Here is a 20,811-nt window from a genome sequence, read left to right as displayed (position 1 = left end):
GTGCCATTCCCCAAAGATGTCCCTAGTGCTGTTGATGCTGCTACACCTACTGCTGACCTTGATGATGTTGATAGGTAAACTAATGCAGTTATGATATTATGAATTTTATGTTATGAGATTATGAAATTTCTGTTATGATATTATGAATTTTCTATTATGAGATTATGAATTTAAAGTTATGAGATTATGAATCAAAAGTTATGAAATTATGGATTTTCTGTTATGAGATTATGAATTTATTGTTATAAAATTATGAATTTATTGTTATGCAATTATGAATTTTCCTGTTATAAGATTATGAATTTACAGTTATGAGATTGTGAATTTACATTTATGAGATTTTGAATTTACGTTTATCAGATTATGAATTTTCTGTTATGAGATTATGAATTTAGATATATGCAATTATGAATTTTCTTTTATGAGATTATGAATTTACAGTTATGCAATTATGAATTTTCTGTTATGAGATTATGCAATTATGATATTGTTAACTAATTTCATGCATTATGTGTAACACACAATACATTTCAGGATAGCGAATCTGATGTTGAAGATGTCACTATCCGAAGGAGGCCAACCAAAAAATTCAAAAACATCTCACTGAACTTGAGGTCACCTTTCTGGGCAAAAAATGCACCATTTGTTCATAATACTACTGTCAAAGAGAAGGCCGTATCAAACTATGCCTTCATGGATGCTTCTCCAAATCATCCAATAGAGTATGTTTGAATCTAAATATTTAATAAACTTTTTATTATCAAGAATATTTAACATTTATAAACATGTATTAATTTGTTTATTTATTTATTTATCTTTTTTTGTGTTGTAGTGAAACACTATTTAGCTGTGATGAATTCTTTGTGACACGAGGAGATTTTCACACAATGAGCAGTGGTGAAATTTATAGCATCTTCATTGATATATGGACATTGAGGCTTACATTGCTCAACACACAGCGTGCATTGGGGCAGCTAAAATGCATATTTTTTAGCACATCAGTACATGTAAGTTGAAACCAAAAAATTTTAAAATTTGAAACTATGAATGTATAACTCTATAACTCTATAGTTTAATCATTCTCATTACATATTTGACAACTTATCAATTTTCACCATTATACGTATTTGTTTCCCCTTAGCTACAACTTGACCCAACTGATCAATGGATGAAGGATCTTCCACTTCAAAAGCAGAAGGAAAATTTCAATGAGAGGTTACAATATGAAATTACCAAGTTTGGGAATCTTGACATCAATGATGTTGATTTAGTAATTTATAATTACCCACGTTTAACTTTTATTTATTAACGATGCTTTTTTTTTCTCTATTCTAACTTCTTCTTCTTCTGACATTAGATATTTTTTCCCGTGCTTCGACACGGACACTACTTCATTGTCTGCATTAACATCATTGCAAAAAAAGTGGATATCATAGACAACAAATCCTTGCCTACTGATGTTTCACAGATTGACAAATATCAAGATTGCTCAAGTCTACTGGTAACTTAATAATAAACTTGAACTTCTAATCATTTGTTATACATTTGCTATAAACCATTATGACACTAGTTTGATTTTTGTCTAGATGACTGCTTTATAGGAATACTTGACTGCAAAAAAATCATCCCTGTTACGTAAGATACAAAACCTTCCTGTAGACCTCTTGACCATTCACTGGAAAGAGCTTGACAATGCCATTGACTGTGGCATATATATCATGCGACGCCTAGAAGCATACAAGGTGACTATGCAAAATTGGAACAGTGGGTTCAAGAGAAACACTCGTGTAAATGTAAGAGTATAAGATATATTAGTTTCAACTTACATTTACTTTTTTGTTTTTTAACATCCCATTAAACTGATTATTTAATGTATTTTTTTTAAGGCTAACCTCATTTGTGAATTGAGAGCTAAATATGAATCAAACATTATCACATGGGGTGTCAACACTGTAAAAATCCAGGTTATGAAGGCAGCAAAGGAGCTCTCAAAGAAGAAATGAATTTATATTGTTTTTGGGGTCTGAAAATGTTGTGAACATGAAGCAGTGAATTTGTGAATACTTCATTTTGAAATTATGACTGTTGGTACCCTAATTTCATACTCTCTCATTTGGTAATGTGAACAAATATTTTGCACCTGTGAATATAAAATCTATTACTGTTAATTCAGGTTTCAAATATTATGAATATATGGTTCATATGGATTTATGAATTTTCTACTATGATATTATGAATTTTCTGTTATGTAATTATGAATTTTGTGTTATGAGACTATGAATTTACAGTTATACAATTATGAATTTTCTGTTATGACATTATGAATTTAAGTTATATAATTATGAATATTCAGGGTTATGAATTCAAAGTTATGTAATTATAAAAATCTGTTATTTTATTTTAAATCTATTATAATAATAGAGTCCATAAATTACGAACATATAATTATGAATGTGCAGATATGTATTTATGAATTTTCTGTTTTGAAATTATGAATTTACAATTATATAATTATGAATTTTCTGGTATGAGATTATAAATTTATAGTTATGGATTTTCTGGCCATACTTGTAACATCTATATCCATAATTACATAACTGTAAATTCATAATCTCATAACAGAAAATTCATAATTACATAATTGTCAATTCATAATCTAATAACATAAAATTCATAATTACATAACTGTAAATTCATAATCACATAACAGAAAATTCATAATTTAACAAATGTAAATTCATAATCTGAACATAGAATGCAAAACTTGCAGATATATACATCAAACATAGTGCAAATATATAATTCAAATATGAATATTTTGCATAGTTTTCATTACATCACTGCTTAACATATAACAAGTTCTATTAACACAATCTCAATCTATATCTACATTGTGATTTAAATTCTTATTAAAATGAACAAACTGTGAACCCCCGGAACTTGGATGTATGAGATATCCATCCCGAGCAATCTCTTATATATTTTCCAAAACCAATGATTGAACAGCACCCTTTGTAATTGAAGCAAGCTTGTTTGCAGCACTCTTTCTCCCCCTTGCTGCACTATACTTCTTCTCAATAATACTACTACTCCTTTTATTTCTCACACCTTTACTCCTCCGGCTTGAAAGATCTTGTACAATACCACTTGAAGAAGACACAGCACCCTCCTCAATATTCACATCCCCAATCTCAGTTTCAACATTTTTCCTTGCATTCTCAACAGCTTCGTCACAAAATTGTCTAGCAACACTATTATCTTGACTAGAAACAAACAATCTTTGAAATTTCCTACTAATCTCAGCAACCCAAATTGAAGGAGGGACACCAACATTATAAAACACAGATGCAATGTCCACATTTATACCATCAACAACCGTTTTAATCCATCTTTTTAGAATGTATTTATCGGGAATACTAGAAACACAGTGCACATGAAGTATACGTAAACAATGACAGCAAAGTATTCCCAATTCTGAAAACAACTTGCAACTACAACATATATCCAAATTGATTGGCTTAAAAATTACTTCATGCCTTATAATCTCTATATTTGGTCGCCACACATGATACTTGCACTTACATCCATCTTTCAAAACAATTTCTTGATAACAAGAGCTACATTTCATAAATTGTTCCTCGAACAAAAAGTATATCTCAACAGTATATACCTCTCTAGCATGTGAAAGAAGTTTCACATGATCCATCATCATGGTAGGTACTCCTTGAGAACACCGAAAATCTTCACAATTTTCCTTACTTCTCCATTCAGAAATAACACTAACAAATGATAAATAAAAATCAGACAAACCAGCAATCTTAGATAACCTTCTAGAAATTGAATGATTTGTAGTTTCACTCCTTTGAGAAGATAAAATGCCCCCGGAAAAATAATCCGTATTAAATGTTGGACACCACTTTTCCCTACAATCATAAAGCTTCTCTAGCAAGTATTCTTAAGACACTTATACTCTGTCACCATCCTAAAAGTTACAAGACACGTTTACTAAGCTTATATGAAACAAAACAACAATATCAAAAAAACATAATAATGTATATTCATAATTTCTATGTTGTAGATCCATAATATATAAACTGCATATTCATAATTCTTATCCTCTTAAATACACAATATAAATGACTTAAAGTCCAAACAGGATACTGTACATTCATAATATATACATAGAATATCCATAATATCTATGCTGCAGATTCATAACTTCTAACTGTATATTCATAATTCTTACCCCCTCTTGAATACACAATATAAATGACTAAAATACCAAAATATGATACTGTACCCAATGAACAAAGTAAATAATAACATACCTTAGTCCAATAAAATTCAAACTCAGCTTCAGTCTCGGTGTATTTCAACACACAATTGAACATATCCAAAAAATCCTTATGATTCCTTAATGCCTTGATATTCTTCTTCGAATTCTCACCAATATGCCATATACAAAGACGGTGGCGTGATGTAGGAAATACCATAGAAATGGCAACAGCCATAGCTGAACATTGATCCGTCATGATAGTTTGTGGACACTTGCCATCCATGGATCTTAAAAACGCTCTAAACAACCAAGCAAATGATTCTATCCTCTCGTTCATCAAAAACCCACATCCAAACATTACATTCATGCAATGATGGTTCATCCCTACAAAAGGACCACAAATCATATCATATTTGTTAGTGCGATATGTTGTATCGTGCACTAACAAATCCCCAAACAACTCATAATCCCGTCTCATTTGACCATCCCTCCAAAAAAACTACACAGTCTTGCATCCAAATCAACTTCAAAATCAAAAAGAAATCAGCCTCATTAGACTGCCTCCTCCTAAATATTTCAATCAAAGAATTGGAATCGGTTCCATCCAAACACTTCAAACTCTCACAAGCCATCGAATTGTAAGCATCACGGTTGGTAAAACCAACCAATGGAGAACCTATAACACCTCGAAATTTTGAAACTTTTAGAACTTATATAATAAAGGTGAATTCTCATTAAATCCCAAAATCAAACATAAGAGTGCGGGGTGCTATGCCACATCTGAGCTGGAGAACTCAGATGCACAGGCTAAACTAACTAAATATCCTCAAAGCAATATCAATACATAATCATGGCACGCAGGCCGAAAGGGAAACTAACTAATCTACGCTCCGGATCTCTAGCGCGCTCCGGGGTCTACTCATCTGTGCCTGAAAACCAAATATATCTGTTCAGCGAATGATGCTGGTAACCCACTCCAACGCGTTGAAATACATATATATATATATATATATATATATATATATATATATATATATATATATATATATATATATATATATATATATATATATATATATATATATATATATATATATATATATATATATATATATATATATATATATATATATATATATATATATATAGATTATATGAAAACCATTTTGAAGCAGGAAGATATATACTTAGGAGACTCTAGCTTTAAAACCAGGGATAGACTCGACAGATAAGGATAAGCACATTAAGCGATGATAGACAGTTATATAGAGACAATATCATAAAGAAAATGTATCTAAGGTCACCGTTTACTTTCAAATCATTCACATTATCATTCAATCATCATTCAAGTCACACAAGCATACTTTGGTGGCGCCACGGGACCAATCGCATGCCCCGAACATGAGGGTTAGTACATATAGTACTAACACGGCCCCGCAGCATGAAGGGGTTGATCGCAACCAACCGTATAGACCGTCGACGAACTCAACGGCGGATCACAGCCCTACACACCGCTGACGCGCTCAGTCGGTGGACTGTGATCCTCTTTAAGGGGGGACTGCGACCCTACACACCACTTGACGAACTCAGTCGGTGGGTCGTAGTAGATCAAGCCCTACACACCACCTGAGGGACTCATTCGGTGGGCGATGATCTTTGAAAAATACGACCCTACACACCGTTGGCCCATACACTAGGTGGATTGTAGCCGACCGTAGCCCTACACACCGCTTGATCACTCACTCGGTGGGCTATGGCCTTCCTCGGGCTAGTGGCCCTACACACCGCCTGGAGCGTCCAGTCGGTGGACCATAGCACACGAGGCCCATGTGGACCGCAGCCCAAGAAGTGAATCACTGACCACAGCCAGGAAAATGAACCGCAGCTCATAAGTAACCAATTTGACCGCAGCCAACTTCTGAACCGCAGCTCAGGAACTCCCAATTTGATTGTAACCAAATTGGGGTATCATGCATCACATAACACATAGTAGCACGTATTAGCATATTGGGAAGGGGGAGACATATAAATAAACTTACGTGTGATCATTCACATACACAGAATATACCTAAAGGGTTCATGCATCTTCCACCTAGGCCAACGGGTTACCGCTTCAACTAGCATGCAATTCCTAAGACTCTTCTACCCTACGAATGGCACCCGAAACATCAAACTAGACTCATGCACGACAAACAGGGTCCGTTGGGACACCACAGTTATTGGGGAACATCAAACGGGGAAGCCAAAGACCCGAAGTGGGCAACAAACCAGCGGGTAGCCGGTGGGTGGAGGGCCACCCGCCGGCGATAATTCTCCGGGCAACGGGTGCCCGGCGGGCAGTCGCCTGCCCGCTGCCGACGGTACTTCTTTGGGCAGCGGGTAGGTGGCGGGTTCCCCTACCCCCACCTACCCCCCACTGACTCCTTAACACAATAAACGTCTCGGGATCCTCCGTGGAACCCGGAACCATGCTTAGACACTTTTAAACGCAAATAACGACACCACGTAAGCAATTAATGGATCAAAAGCAAGAACCGCGTAGAACTCATCCTATTATGACTTCTAAACATAAACAACACCCGAACATGTGAATTACCTCCCAAATATATATTGAGAACATCATAATACAAATTCACAATCCAACCTAGGGATCTAATCCCATCAAAATCATCAAAATCATATTTTATCTTTATCATCAAGAACCATCAAGATTTATCAAGAATCATCACATAAATATCAAGAACCTCTTTTTAACATCAAGATCATCAAGATCACACATAAAATCATCACATCAACCAACGAGATTATATCACGATTATTATAAAGGAATTCATCAAGACACAAGCATATAGAGGGAGCCAAAGAAGGAAATTATAGCAAGAAAAATAGGTTTTGTTGAGACATGGGTTACCTCTTAGCCTTAATTAATTTCCTTGGCTATGAAGGGTCTTTCTTTAAGATTTCTTCTTTCTTGATTTCTCATATGGGAATTCTTGGGAATTCTTGTGTGGTGAAAGTTATTGTGGTGTGAGTTCTAGGTGTCTCCTATGTCCCTATTTATATATCTAAGAGTCCCAATTAGGGTCTAAGTGGTATGGCTTTGCTAATTCTATTTCCTATAGGACTAAGGGATTGATTTTAGGGATAAGGGCCCATGTACTATGGTGGACCCCCTTTTAGCTAATTAATGGATTTTAATTCCCTTTTTAGGGTGAGTAATTAATTAATTTATTTGGTTTTAGGGGTCGTAACACGGGGTGTTACAGAACCCCCTGACTAATGTTTCAAAAACCTCATACCATCCGCCAATGCAACACTACTCTTTTTCATATCTTTTAAATATTCAAGATGATTATTTCCCACTCTTCTATGTGAACGGAGTAGATGACTCTTGCCAAAAGAACATAACTCATGACTGTGCTCTTTCACATGTTTTGTAACTGTCCACATCCCATCCCCCACCCCCCCCCCCACCCCAGCCCCACAACGTCAAACTGAACAAGTGCACCACGACCAGTCCTTATATCAATTTTTGAATAAACCTTGACACCACTATTTTGTTTCTCCTTACCCAGCCTTAGCACAGAAGAACCTCTTCATCTGAATTGACTTAGTAGATGCCTTATAACGTTGTTGACTTTTCCTCACACTAAAACCAACTCTGTATGCATATCCATTATATAACTGTAACACCCCCCAAAAACAAGACCTAAAAACAAGTCTTAACACATGCAGATTAACAACAAAACACTAGCACATCAGAAGATAGAAAGATAACTGGATAAAAGGAATCCAAAACGGGGTGTTATGCCACGTATACCACACTTGGCATACGCTACGGCGACAATCTGCAAGTGTATCACTATCCCAAAAACAACATACTAGAACAATCTAAAGACATTGGCACACAGGCCTCAAAAACACTGTCTAAAGATACAGGTGCTAAGCTACCGGCTCTAGACATCGCGCTCGACTACGCATCACCTGAAAGATACAAAGATAAACATCGGGGTGACGCCCGGTCAGCGAAAGATGCTGGTAACCCACCAATACCGTTAAGTATCATAAATAGGTAGATATATAATATGAAAACCATTTTCGAAACGGAATACATATATATAAGTCAAAAGCCAAGATCAAAGGACAACACAAGACTCACCACTCGCAAGGATAACACCGGGAACACGTCACAACCACAAAGGTTAACCACACACAAGGATAAAGACTCACCCAACGGCAACACATGCCAAAACACCACAAGACTTCGTGACTACACACGTCACGAGAGAAGATCACCCAACAACGGCTTCACAAGCCCTTGTGACATCACACATCACGAGTTGATATGCCTTCCTTTTGCCCTGTTCCAACCTTATGGCTACCCCCAACCTTGTACCTTCAAAGCTAACCATTACCTCCAGAAAACCCCTGTACAGCCAAGTCCAACCTTATTCCACCGGGACCGTCGTCCCCCACCTATAACCACCAACGAAAACCCACCAATTCACGGCAACACATGCCCGGATAACACAATGTTATCCCCCAAACACGTGGACTCAGCCACAACTCCATAATCACGTCACGGCCACCACGAGGACCACTGCAATACCTTGGTGACTAGCGTCCCATACCACTAATCGTGCAATCCAGGTAAAGCCACACACGCACCACCACTCACACGAAACAAGCAACGGATTGCAAAAGAGGTATAAAACATACTCAATCAAGAGACGGGTCACCACCCAACGACAACAACGACGCTAGCATTAGGATAATAACTAGCAAGCTCAACAACGGGGAAACTCAAGATAGTTCCGAGGAACACACAAGACACCACACGGTTCAACGAAACACAATGTTGAACACTTAGCACGATTCACAACACCAAATGTCCTACATGGATACCTACCATAAAGCTCTAGACCTACGAAACATCAAGAAGACGCTCAAATAGTTCCACAAAAGAACATCGGGAGGCCAAAAGATCAAAGACCGAGACAAACAAATCATGGGGAACAAATCCCATCACAACACCAACCATGTACCCGCAGGTGGACCCACGGGTAGCGCCCCACCCGTGGTTCCGCCCGCGGGAACATATTCCCACAGGCTATATACCCGCGGGTAGGCCGGCGGGTGGTGCCCCGCCCGCCGTTCCGCCTGCGGGAACACTCCTGTTCCACAACAAATCCCTTCGGGGATTTTCTCCTCCAAACACAAATTCAAGTCCAAAATATGCCAAATCTCACCAAACACAACAAAATGACTTGAACCAAGGAAAATGCCAAGCAATGGCACAAAGGAATCCTAAACACAAGCTCTAGATATGCAATATCACAAGATAAATGCATAAACTCTCACATTTCATAGCAAAACACAAATAGAAGCCAAGAAATCATATATAGGTAAGAAAAATAGGTTTTGTAGAGCATTGGTTACCTCTTGAAGACCAAAAGACTCTTCTTACACTACAACAAGCTCTCCACTAAGCTCACTAGCCAAACCCACTTCAAGATCAAACCAAAAGATCATAAAGATCCAACCTTTAAGAAAAAGACAACCAAGATGGAACCAAAAAGACTAGACAAGCTTAGATTTTACCCTTCTAGATGCCAAAATAGAGGAAAGATTGAATCTTGGAAGCGAAACTTGGAATCTTGACAAAGGCTTCTTTTGGCTTGAAGAACAAGCTACTCTTCTATTCTAGAGAGAAGGTAGAGATATTTTCTAGGAAATGTAAGGGATGAAAAATGAAGAAGTCTTCTAGGTTTAGGTTACAAAACTAGCTCTTGGTGAAAAGACAAGGATACCCTTACTAACTCTTAGAAAGTGTAAGGAACAAGGGAACTCCTCTCAAAGCACAAGGTACAACACCACTTAAAGATTGACTAGTCAAATACTAGTCCTTGAGTATCAAAAATCAGGATTTTAGGAATCAATTCCTCAAAAGAAATAGAATTAATTACTCAATTAATTCATGGTTTGGAGTGTGGATTTTTGGGGTGTCACAATAACTCAAAAGCTTAATCACTATTACTTACTACAACACCAACCAAATCTTCAACACCTGCAATTGCAAAAAAAATATAACCACAACTATAACAACTACTGACTTTTGACTAGCAATATCTACAAAACAAGGCTGCACATTATGAATGTAAAGTTCAACTATAATGAATATAATATAGTACAAAATTGAAATGAGTTTGATGGAAATATATTCTTTATTTAAGTAGATGGGGGATGGGAAATGCCGAATAAATCCAGTCATGCTCTACAGAAAAGAATATATTGTCCATCAATAACAGTTCACATAATTCATAATTTCATAACATAAAATTCATAATTGCATAACAGAAAATTCATAATTGCATAACAGAAAATTCATAATCTTATAATTGTAAATTCATAACAGAAACAGAGTATTAATAACAATTGCGACATTATGGACATTCAAACTGCAATAGATACTGAATAAACACCAGTAAAAACAAACTAAAAATAAAGTACATTGCAAATAATCACCATGAATCAATACCTACTACTACCAGTAACGACATTCACATTAAAAGCTAAGAAAAATACCTGGACTTGAAGAGGAGCCATCAATGTCAATGTTTACATCTGCTTGATCAGTGCTTAGTGAATCACCAACAAAATCTTCATTCACTGAATATATGTAAATAGAGTAACTTAGCAGTTAATATGTTATGAACATAGAACTATCAAATTATGAACATTCATACCACATGCAGGAACAGAGTATCAAATTCATAATTGATAACAGAAAATTTATAATCTCATAACAGAAAATTCATAATCTCATAACTGTAAATTCATAACAGAAACATAATATTAATAACAATTGCGACATTATGGACATTCAAACTGCATAGATACTGAATAAACACCAGTAAACAAAAAAAAAAAACTAAAAATAAAGAGCATTGCAAATAATCACCATGAATCACAAAATCCTAGAAACACACATGTAATAGATTATAACGCTCACACCACAATCTCGCAATAACAAACACAAATATACATTCAATTTCAATTTCAAGATGCTAAAATCTCATAAATCTAACGCAGAAAATCAAACGCAAAAATCGCAAAAATCGAATGCAACAAACCTGGAAACACAGAAATCGAAACACCAATTTAATCTTCTCCCCAATCCGTTGTCTCCTCCATCTACGAGTTCAAATCAAGCAATCGCGAATGGAAGAAGATAATTGTGAATAGCGAATGGAATCAAAGAAGTGAATAGCGAATTGAAACTGCCAAAAACAATAATGGAAGTTGCCTTCAAAATCGCGACTAACGCAGTTAATAGCACAGTAAATAATTTTTTGTTTTTAATGTTACGCCTGTAAAACAGCGTAGTTTCGAACAAGTTTCCACGGCATAATTTGCGAATGAGTGGAATATGAAGTCATTTGGTAACATTTATTTAAAAAAAAAAAAAAAAAACGAAATGGATTGCTAGGTTGGAAGGTGTCGAACAAACCTTGTTTATTAGACCCCACCAAGGCCTCATTAACTTGGATAGAGGACTGCGTAGTGAATTGGATGATATTCTTAAACACGAAGAATTATTTTGGTTTTAACAGTTTCTTGAGGATTGGATTCAGTCGGGGTATAGAAATACCAAATTCTATCTCGCTGCTACCAAGATTAAAAAAGCTAGAAGAAAAATGATTAATATATCTGGTGTTGGATGATGGGTATCAAATCTATGATGTCTGTATGGCCAAGGATATGGTTGTTTCGTTCTTTAAGAATTTTTTTTCTAAAGAGAATGATGTTGTTATTCAAGGGTTGGCTAAGAATGGCTTCCCCAAACTTACTGATAGGACCTGATGGATTTAAATAGGGATTTCACACATATTGATGTAAAGAAGGCTATGTTTGATATGGTCCATATAAAGCCACAGGCTTGGATGGTTTTCATGCCGGCTTTTATCAAAAGAAATGGCATAATGTTGAAGATTCTATTCTCAAGTTGGTCCTGGATTATCTTACTGTTAGAAATAATTATTTCATAACATTGATTTATATAATAAAGGTTGTAATTCCATAAGCTGCTCATCGTGATGATTAGTCATGTGTAAAGACGGAATTACTGGGTGAAATTTCCTCCCTCTCATTCTATTACAATTTAAGTTTATAAGGGTTAAAAGATGTATAAAGGAAAAAGGTTTTGGGTTTCCTAAACGGAGGTTTCGCATTCTCAGGGATTTCTATTTCAAGGAGGTTTCCCATTCATCTTGAAAGAAGATTTCTCATCACATCTATAAATACCCAGGAAAACTCTAGGGATTATTGACTGTTTCTAATTTCTAAGTTTTCCAGTCTCCACATCATCAGAGGTGTGATTAAGGCATACAGATTAGAGACGTGAAGCATTATTGATTTAAGTCAATTTAAAGATAAGTTCTATCTTTACTTCTGTTTAATTGAAAATCCATGATCATAAACATTGTTTAATTGCTTGATTTGATTTATTTGCAATTCATTGTTAATTGTGCTTCCGCATTCTAGTTTTCGTGCATAAGGATTATTTAACAGTTAGTATCAGAGTCAGCTTGTAAATTAATTAAATACTAAAATTAAGGTTCATGATATTTGGGGATTTTTAATTATAAGGTGTAATTGATTGTGAGTTTTACGATTGTCACCGTCATAATTTATGTTTTAATTAACATTTGGTGATTATTTCATATGGATTTGGAATCAAGTGAAACTAGTGTTTACGTACTGTTTCGTATGTTTTAATCACTGTTTGGAATCAAGAAAAAAATATTGATTTGTATGTTCTTGAATGAAAATCCTGTGCTTGTGTTTTTTTGACAATGGAATCAAGCATATTGCCAGTGTTTCCATATTCGTCTGTTCACATGAATTTATTTATATATATGAATTGTTAATAACATGATTTGGAAACATTTGGAATCAACGTGCGTATGTACAGAATTGGAATCAAAACTACATACATGTTATTACATTTATATAATTATGGAATCAAACCTACTACTTGGATTCACTGGAATCCATTTGCCGACGCGTCGTGACGGCGGTAACGGCGGACCTGGCTTCCCGGTGGACTGATGCCGGCAACTGTGCTAGGAAGTGGCGGACAGTGGATGCATGATGGTTTTAGGTGACCTTGTTGATGGATTATTTTGTTGGGCCAATTAAATTGAGCCTATTTGGGTTATTTAAGATATTATGTACTTGCTTTAAATTCTAGGCTCATTTAATTTGGGTTTAGTTTTTAGCCTATTTAGTTTATTTAAGGCATTACCGACTTGCTTTAAATTAAAGGCTCATTTGGCACACTGCTGGAAATTATCCATTTCCGACCTCTTTCCGGCCACCTAAAAATTTGATCGCAAAAATTAACTTTTTTTTCCTTTTTTCGTCCAAATAGAAGCGTTGTCGGAAATTGGTCGGAATTTCCGACCACATTTACGAAGTGGTCGGTAATTTCAATCACTTTTTATATTCTGGCCGGACAATTTCGCTAAATATTTAAATTAATCTCATTTTCCGACCACCAAATACTGTGGTCGGAATAATTTTTTTTAAATCGCAAACAGACCTAAAAAACACTTGGCCATTTGCGCAGCTGCCCAATATATAAATATCTATTATATCTATTTTTCCTAACTCTTTTTGGCAGCTAGATCTAAAGACCTTCTCCTCAATCCCAGATTTAAACCTTTTCCTCCCTACCTCTTCACCTCAAACGCATATTTCAATTCAATCCTTCTCCTCCTTACCTCTTCTCCTCAATCACAGATTTAAACCTTCTCCTCTCCAATTCTTTTCCTCGAAGGACGACACCCCCTCCCTTGCTCTTCTCCTCCATCGACGATGCCTTCTCCTCCATCGACGACGCCTTCTCCTCCTTAGCGCTTCTCCTTGATCGACGATGTAATGGTTAGGATTCTTTATTTCTTAATCTATTGTTAGGGTTCTTTGTTTATAATCTATAGTTTTTAGTTATTTTTAATATAATTAGAGAGATATAAAATAATGAAGTTCCGAATCTGATTCAGAATATTTAGGGCATTGGCCTTCACTTCGAATTGGGGAAAGTATCTTCTTAGCTTCTAGATCTATCAAGCATTCAGGCATGCTATCTACGATAGAGAATCCAGAAAACAGTATGTATGACTTTCTACTTGTATTGATACATACATTTTGCTGTAAAAAGATGAGCATTATATATATGCTATAAAAATGTAGATGATGAATATGTTCTAGAGTGAATTTTACTTTTAACAGTTAAGATGTGTTTGTAGTTTATACTTTAGGAATGGTTTGCACTTGAGTTGGCTCCTCTCTCTATATAATAGAAATACAAATGTTAAATATTTTTTTTTACTTATTTCTGTATAAATATGGGGTATTATATGTTATAATATATAATATATGTTATATATCTTTGTGAGGTATGGTTACTTGGTTTTTCTAGTGCTGTGAATTGTTCAATATGATTTATTGGAATGATTATATTTAACTATATTTTTTAAAAATCTCTGAGGTTTTGCTATTAATTATAATCTTTTTAGTTGCCAATGATGAATTAGGAAAATTTTTGTTGGTTTGGTGATATTATAATTAGACTAGAATTGGCTGTGTATGTGGTTACATCTGCTGGATGGTTATACAAGTCATCTACACTCTATCCTGATTTGGTTTCAAATCTATTCATCTGAAATTTAAATGCTCTCTTCCTCTATATGTTTTGTCTTACTTTGCTGACCAAGCTATAAGCTTTTTCTTTTATGTGTAAAAGTCATCATTTGGTTTTGAATATGTTCATTATAAAATGTTAATGCTTTCTTCTTATTCTCATTATATCTTGCTTTGCTGGCCTAGCTATTAAGAAATTGCAAATTTGTGGTGTTCTATCGTTACCACATTTGGTTTTAGTTTATGACACAAACATAAAGAGGACCGAATTTAGTTCATGACTTCTAATTCCTTAACAAGTGAAATGTGAAAGAGTAGTATTCAAATGTGCACAATTGTTTTGGTGTACCGTAGGGATTGATTAGCGAAAATGACAGGGATACAATTCTACAAGGTCTAGATGAGATAGAAAGGCAGATTGAAGCATGCAAGTTCTTGTGGAGGACTGACAGAGAGGATGTGCACATGAACATTGAAGCAGCTCTTACTGATTTAGTGGGTGAATCTGCAAAGCAACTCTTCTTACACATTATCCTACAATTAGTTTGGATATGCTGTCACGTGTTCATTCTCGGAGCTCTATGTACAACAATGATGCCTTGATTGCTAAGAGGTGCCATTTATATATGCTAATATATCTATTCTGAATCTTAGCTACTTTAACACTTCATATACAGTTTTATGCATGACAAATTATTGACTTTAAGATATGCTTTAGGCACTGCTTTTATCAGATTGGAACATCTAGATCTCTTTTTCTAATTGATTTAACACATGACGCTAACAATTTTTTTCCCTAAAGTTAAGTAACCCTTGATCTTCTGTTCTTGCATAATCATTGGATTATATTATCATAAACTTAAGTAACCTTAATATTTTGTTCTTGCATGATTAATGTATTATCCTAAACTTATGTTTGATACTGGGAAATTGAATCTTTCACCTTTTTACTCAAGAATGATTAAGATCAAGAACACTTAGCAGGTAACTAACCAAGTAAAACAGGGTTGGTTATAATAGGACTATAATGTAGGAAGTACCTTTTTTGTGATTTCTACATTATTAGAATATGACTATAATGTAATGATGTCTGATAAGTCAGAAGCATAACATTATTTGTTAGATTATAAGTTTCACGTCAGCCAGTCTTGTCAAAGAAGTGGATGTCCTAGCAGAAGTGTGGGTAAACTTGACTTAATAAGCTATGATTTGGATATTTGAGACCTTGACATTTTCATTGAATCATTGGAGTGACCACCGACAACCCCGATTTTGATATTTTACAGCAAACAGTAGACCATGGACCAAAAGAATTGGCCGTGGAGAAAAAAATCCTCAGAGAGAAGAATAATTGCAAATGACAAAGCTGATCTTTCCATTAATGACAACGATGAGGAGGTACTATACATATCATGTTTTTACCGTACTCGAGCCTAGCTGTGTAAAATGTTGTTGGCCTTTTGACATTTGACATGAAATTGTATCCAAAACCTCATAGCTAGTTGATTATGATTTGATTTGCTGATACTCTTAAATGTCACTTCTTAAGACATGATATTTGTCTTAGATTGAAGGAAGCTTTGTTGTAATTTTGGGTTTAGGTTCAGATCCTTCAGAATGAAAAGGAAAAAGTTCTGGAGGAATCGGTGAGTGCAACGCTAAAGATTTTTTTATAGATAAAAGCAGTCCTCATCCTCTTTAAAATCCTAAGCTAGTTCAGATAAAACTGAAAATAAATACATTTATGCTGTCTCAATGATTTTATCAAGAGAAAAAGCCCAGGAGTTTATACATACAATCAGGTTCTTAGTAGGGAGAATGGATTGCACTTCCCATGGAATTCCACATTCTGGAAATCCTTTTGGAGGAGAAAAAATACTAGAGAACATTATGCTTCAACCTCAGAAGTTAATTTAATTGACAACTCAGATAAAGAGAGTGCAAATTTATTTGGAGAAGAGATATACAAACTGGTCATGGAAACTATCAGTTTGGAAATGAAACAAGATATTGATGTGAGGTAATGTTTACATATTATCTCCAACTGAATTTCCTTGACTTAGTTGTGCATGCATTCTGTACAAGTATTAAGTTGTACAATTACACCTATCTTCATGATATGCAGATGTATACAGATCAGGAATCTGCAGAAGGTGTACAGTACAAATAGGGGAAACTGTTCCGCTGTTAAGTCATCATCAGGGGGTTTAGATTTCCCTTTGGAAAAAAACATGTGAAGTAATTGAGTTGAGTTGAGTTTTTTTTTAATCAATATCATACTTGATGTGTCTTATCTCCCCTCCCAACCTCCAAAAGAAAAGTACTGAAGCAACAAAGGAAAGTTGATCCTATAACATTCACTTTTAATTTCATTTATCTTATTTCAGCTCAATTTTCACCTCCACTTTAACAACCCACCCACCCACCCACTTTATGGCAATTCAGATGAGCTAAGCCTGGCTTTAGGGATTTTTTTATTGATTGCCCAAGTATCCTTGTAAAAAAACATAGACCATGGCAATGTTGTAGTGCCTGTGAATGGTTGCAGACTTACAATCTCCGAACTAGAATTCTTCAATCTTTTAGTTAATTTTTTAGACTGATGTTATGGTTATTGAACAGACTGGGACACTAGATTTAGCTCATCACGATGAGCGAATGTTGGGACTCCATTTACTTCAATTTCCTGAGGTAAATTAATAATCCCTAATCTCATCTGCTTGGCATCAATCTTAGCTATGAGAGTATCAATATTGCATTTTCTTTTCCTCTTACTCTTGTAGATTGTTTAAGAAGCTTGTACGAATCTTCTACCAAATTTATTGTGCGAGTATCTCTATAACTTATCCGAGGATTTCACAAGATTCTACACAAACTGTCAGGTATGCAAGCTCTCTATGGATAATTATATGAAATCATGATTGCATTTACCAATTTTCAATATAACTCTTTTAGTTGACTGTGTTATCCTTTTGTAAAAAAAAAAAAAAAAAAAAAAAAAAGTAAATTTGGTTTTGAATATAAAGTGATACGTACTTCCATGGTGTAAACCATCAAATAACATGTCTTGCTGCATTACCCTCAACATTTTGTTCCCATTTGCTAAGGTGGATTAATTATTTTGTGGGATTGTTCTTGATTATATATTATTCCCATGTTCACAGCTGAAACAGCAGTCATGGATTATTCTTACTGGGTGAAGCGGGATAAAAATGCTATGTTATGCCATGTTTTATCGGTGAAAATGTACTTATACATTATCCAACGACTTGACTTTGCGGTTTTCAGGTGGTTGGCTCGGTCCAGGAAACAAGTAGGTTCTTGCTTTGTGAAGCAACCACAGTTGTGATGAGGAAGTGTTTCCACTTATTGGGTATCAACCCAGTTTATAAAATCTGATGGCCTATTTTACTCACCCTCTTGATAATTTTAATGATATTGCTTTGTTATTTTCTGGCATGTATTTAAACCAGGAAATATCCTTGCTTTATCCAACGACTTGACTTTGCGGTTTTCAGGGATGTGGTCAAATGGACCACTTAGCAACAGATTGCGAAGGGAAGGCGAAGAGAAAGGCTGGGGAGTTTGATGAAAAAGGTGATACTGAAGTGGTGGCAAAAATGCCTTATCAGGTTAAGTTTTGGGTTTGATTACAAATCCAGTTCCTTTATGTACCGCATTTGTATTTCTCTGCTTGGCTACTTTGAATTTGTGTTCGTGAATGGTTTAAAATTTCAAATTTATATTTGACACCCATGTTTCAGCTTGGTTTATCTGAATTTGCATTTATCTGAATCGCATTGCTCTCCCAAACGGAGCTTAAGTTGATGTGTTGCTCAGACCAACTTTTTTGGCACTATATATATTCATTTGCTTCTCATAAGTAGCACATAGTTCAATGAGTTTCAGATGTTAACAGGAACTTGAAACTAATATTTCTACCATCTTAATGTACTTATTCACTTGCACTTTGTTGTAGAGGTTTTTATGTTTCAGGGTGTATGAATTTTTTTAACTTGCTCATGGCTGTTTACAAGGAGTTTAGGTTGATGGAAGGGTATTTGACAGATGGCAGCAAGGTATTCAATTTGTATTAAAGAAGGTCTACTAATTTAGAGATTTTGTCTTATTAATTGTTTTTCATCTCATATTCTGTTTTTTTTTTTATGGGTGTGTTCCCTGCAGCAAGGTTTCTACCAATATCTTTCTTCTTTATTTCTTTTCACGCTATGGTGTTTTTTGGGGTTCTAACTGAGTTCACATGCGCTTCCCGAGCATTATAGGAGATTGATGACAGACCCAAACTCGTCTACTATTGATTTTTATCCCACTAGTATTTTTTATCGCTTAATGTATTCATTTTTTTAAACGTAATGGAATTGTGTTTATATGGTTGTTATGCTTGTAGATTTTGAAGTGGACATGAATGGCAAGAGGTTTTCTTGACAGGTATTGATTAAAACATTTATAATTTTGCTTTCTGAGAAAGGATATCTTCTGTGATGTTTATCATACAACTGAATTAAAATATTTCTTGATGTCAAGGGCATTGCCAAATTGCCTTTCATTGAAGAAGCTCGGCTCCTTGCAGAGGTTGCAAAGGTTGAACATACATTGACGATAAGGTTATCTATCCCTATTACCCAATTGAGCTCAAAGAGATTAGTATTTTAATCGATCATGTAATCAAATTTTAATTGAGCCAAATTGCCTTCCATTGGTATTTGTAGAATTTTAAATTTTTTTTATTAGTAAATCTTACCGACAAATTTTTTAATTTTTTCTTTGTAAATCTTACCGACCACTAGTGGATGGTAATTTCGACCAATTACCGACCACCAGTGGTAGGAAATATGCTCTTTTTATCCGACAACTAATTGTTCCGACCTCCTAAAAAAGAAATCGGTATTTCCGACCACATTGACTAGTTGTCGGTAATAGCGTGGGCTTTTTTTCCGAATCCACAAAATGGTCGGTAAGTTGGTCGGAAATTGTATTTCCGACCGGAAATCACCCTTTTCCGACCACTTTTCGGTGGTCGGAAAAATGTAGAATTCCAGCAGTGGGAACAATTATAGTTGGAGGTTATATCCACTATTAATTTTTATATATGTTTATAAATGAATTATTAGCATAAAGTGAGTGTGCTTAGTCGCTAAAGAGGCCCACTCAAGGTAATAGCTAAATAATCATTTGTGTTTATGTTTACAACATATATATAAATTATAAGGTTTACTTGCATAAATGATTTATTAGCATAAGGCGAGTGTGTTAGTCGCCAAAGCGGCCCGTTCATGGTAATAGCTAAATAATCATTTATGTTTATGTTTACAACATAAATTAAGGTTTATTCACATAAATAAATTATTAGCATAAGGCAAGTGTGTTAGCACCAAAGTGGCCCACTCAAGGAAATAGCTAAATAATTATTTATGTTTACAAATGTTTATCATACACATGTATTTTGCATCATTGAATGACACTAATGGCACGTTTGGTTCGCGGAATAGGCCTGGAATGGAATAGCATTTCAAGTAATAGGTATATTCTTTTGTTTGGTAAAAACATCTATTCCCAGGAAATTGTTCCTAGGAATGACCTATTCTCCTTGAAAGGGGAATAGAGATTCTTACCCCCCCCCCCCCCCCCCTAGTATTAGGCTATTCCTGAGTTCTCAGGAACAACCTAAAGTTTCAATTTTATATTTTACCCACCAATTAAATTTATTTCCTATTTCACCACCGCCACCACTGCCACCACCACCACCGCTATCGCCACCACCCCACCACCACCATCGCTACCACTACCGCCACCACCACCGCTACCACCAC

General features: G+C 35.3%; 2 long non-coding RNA genes across 2 annotated transcripts; both read left to right on the top strand.

The window, feature by feature from the left end:
* Window positions 1-14,130: 14,130 nt before the first annotated feature.
* Window positions 14,131-15,484, top strand: LOC109174018. The gene is made up of 3 exons (XR_002052996.1): window positions 14,131-14,221; window positions 14,350-14,448; window positions 15,335-15,484. It is a non-coding gene; the product is annotated as an uncharacterized LOC109174018 (long non-coding RNA).
* Window positions 15,485-19,186: 3,702 nt separating this feature from the next.
* On the top strand, window positions 19,187-19,727 carry LOC109174017. Its single transcript, XR_002052995.1, has 2 exons — window positions 19,187-19,429; window positions 19,526-19,727. It is a non-coding gene; the product is annotated as an uncharacterized LOC109174017 (long non-coding RNA).
* Window positions 19,728-20,811: the final 1,084 nt, after the last annotated feature.

The sequence above is a fragment of the Ipomoea nil genome, unplaced genomic scaffold (assembly GCF_001879475.1).
Source record: "Ipomoea nil cultivar Tokyo-kokei standard unplaced genomic scaffold, Asagao_1.1 scaffold0519, whole genome shotgun sequence".
In the NCBI taxonomy this organism is placed as follows: domain Eukaryota; kingdom Viridiplantae; phylum Streptophyta; class Magnoliopsida; order Solanales; family Convolvulaceae; genus Ipomoea; species Ipomoea nil.
This window is presented reverse-complemented; position numbering and strand designations above follow the sequence as displayed.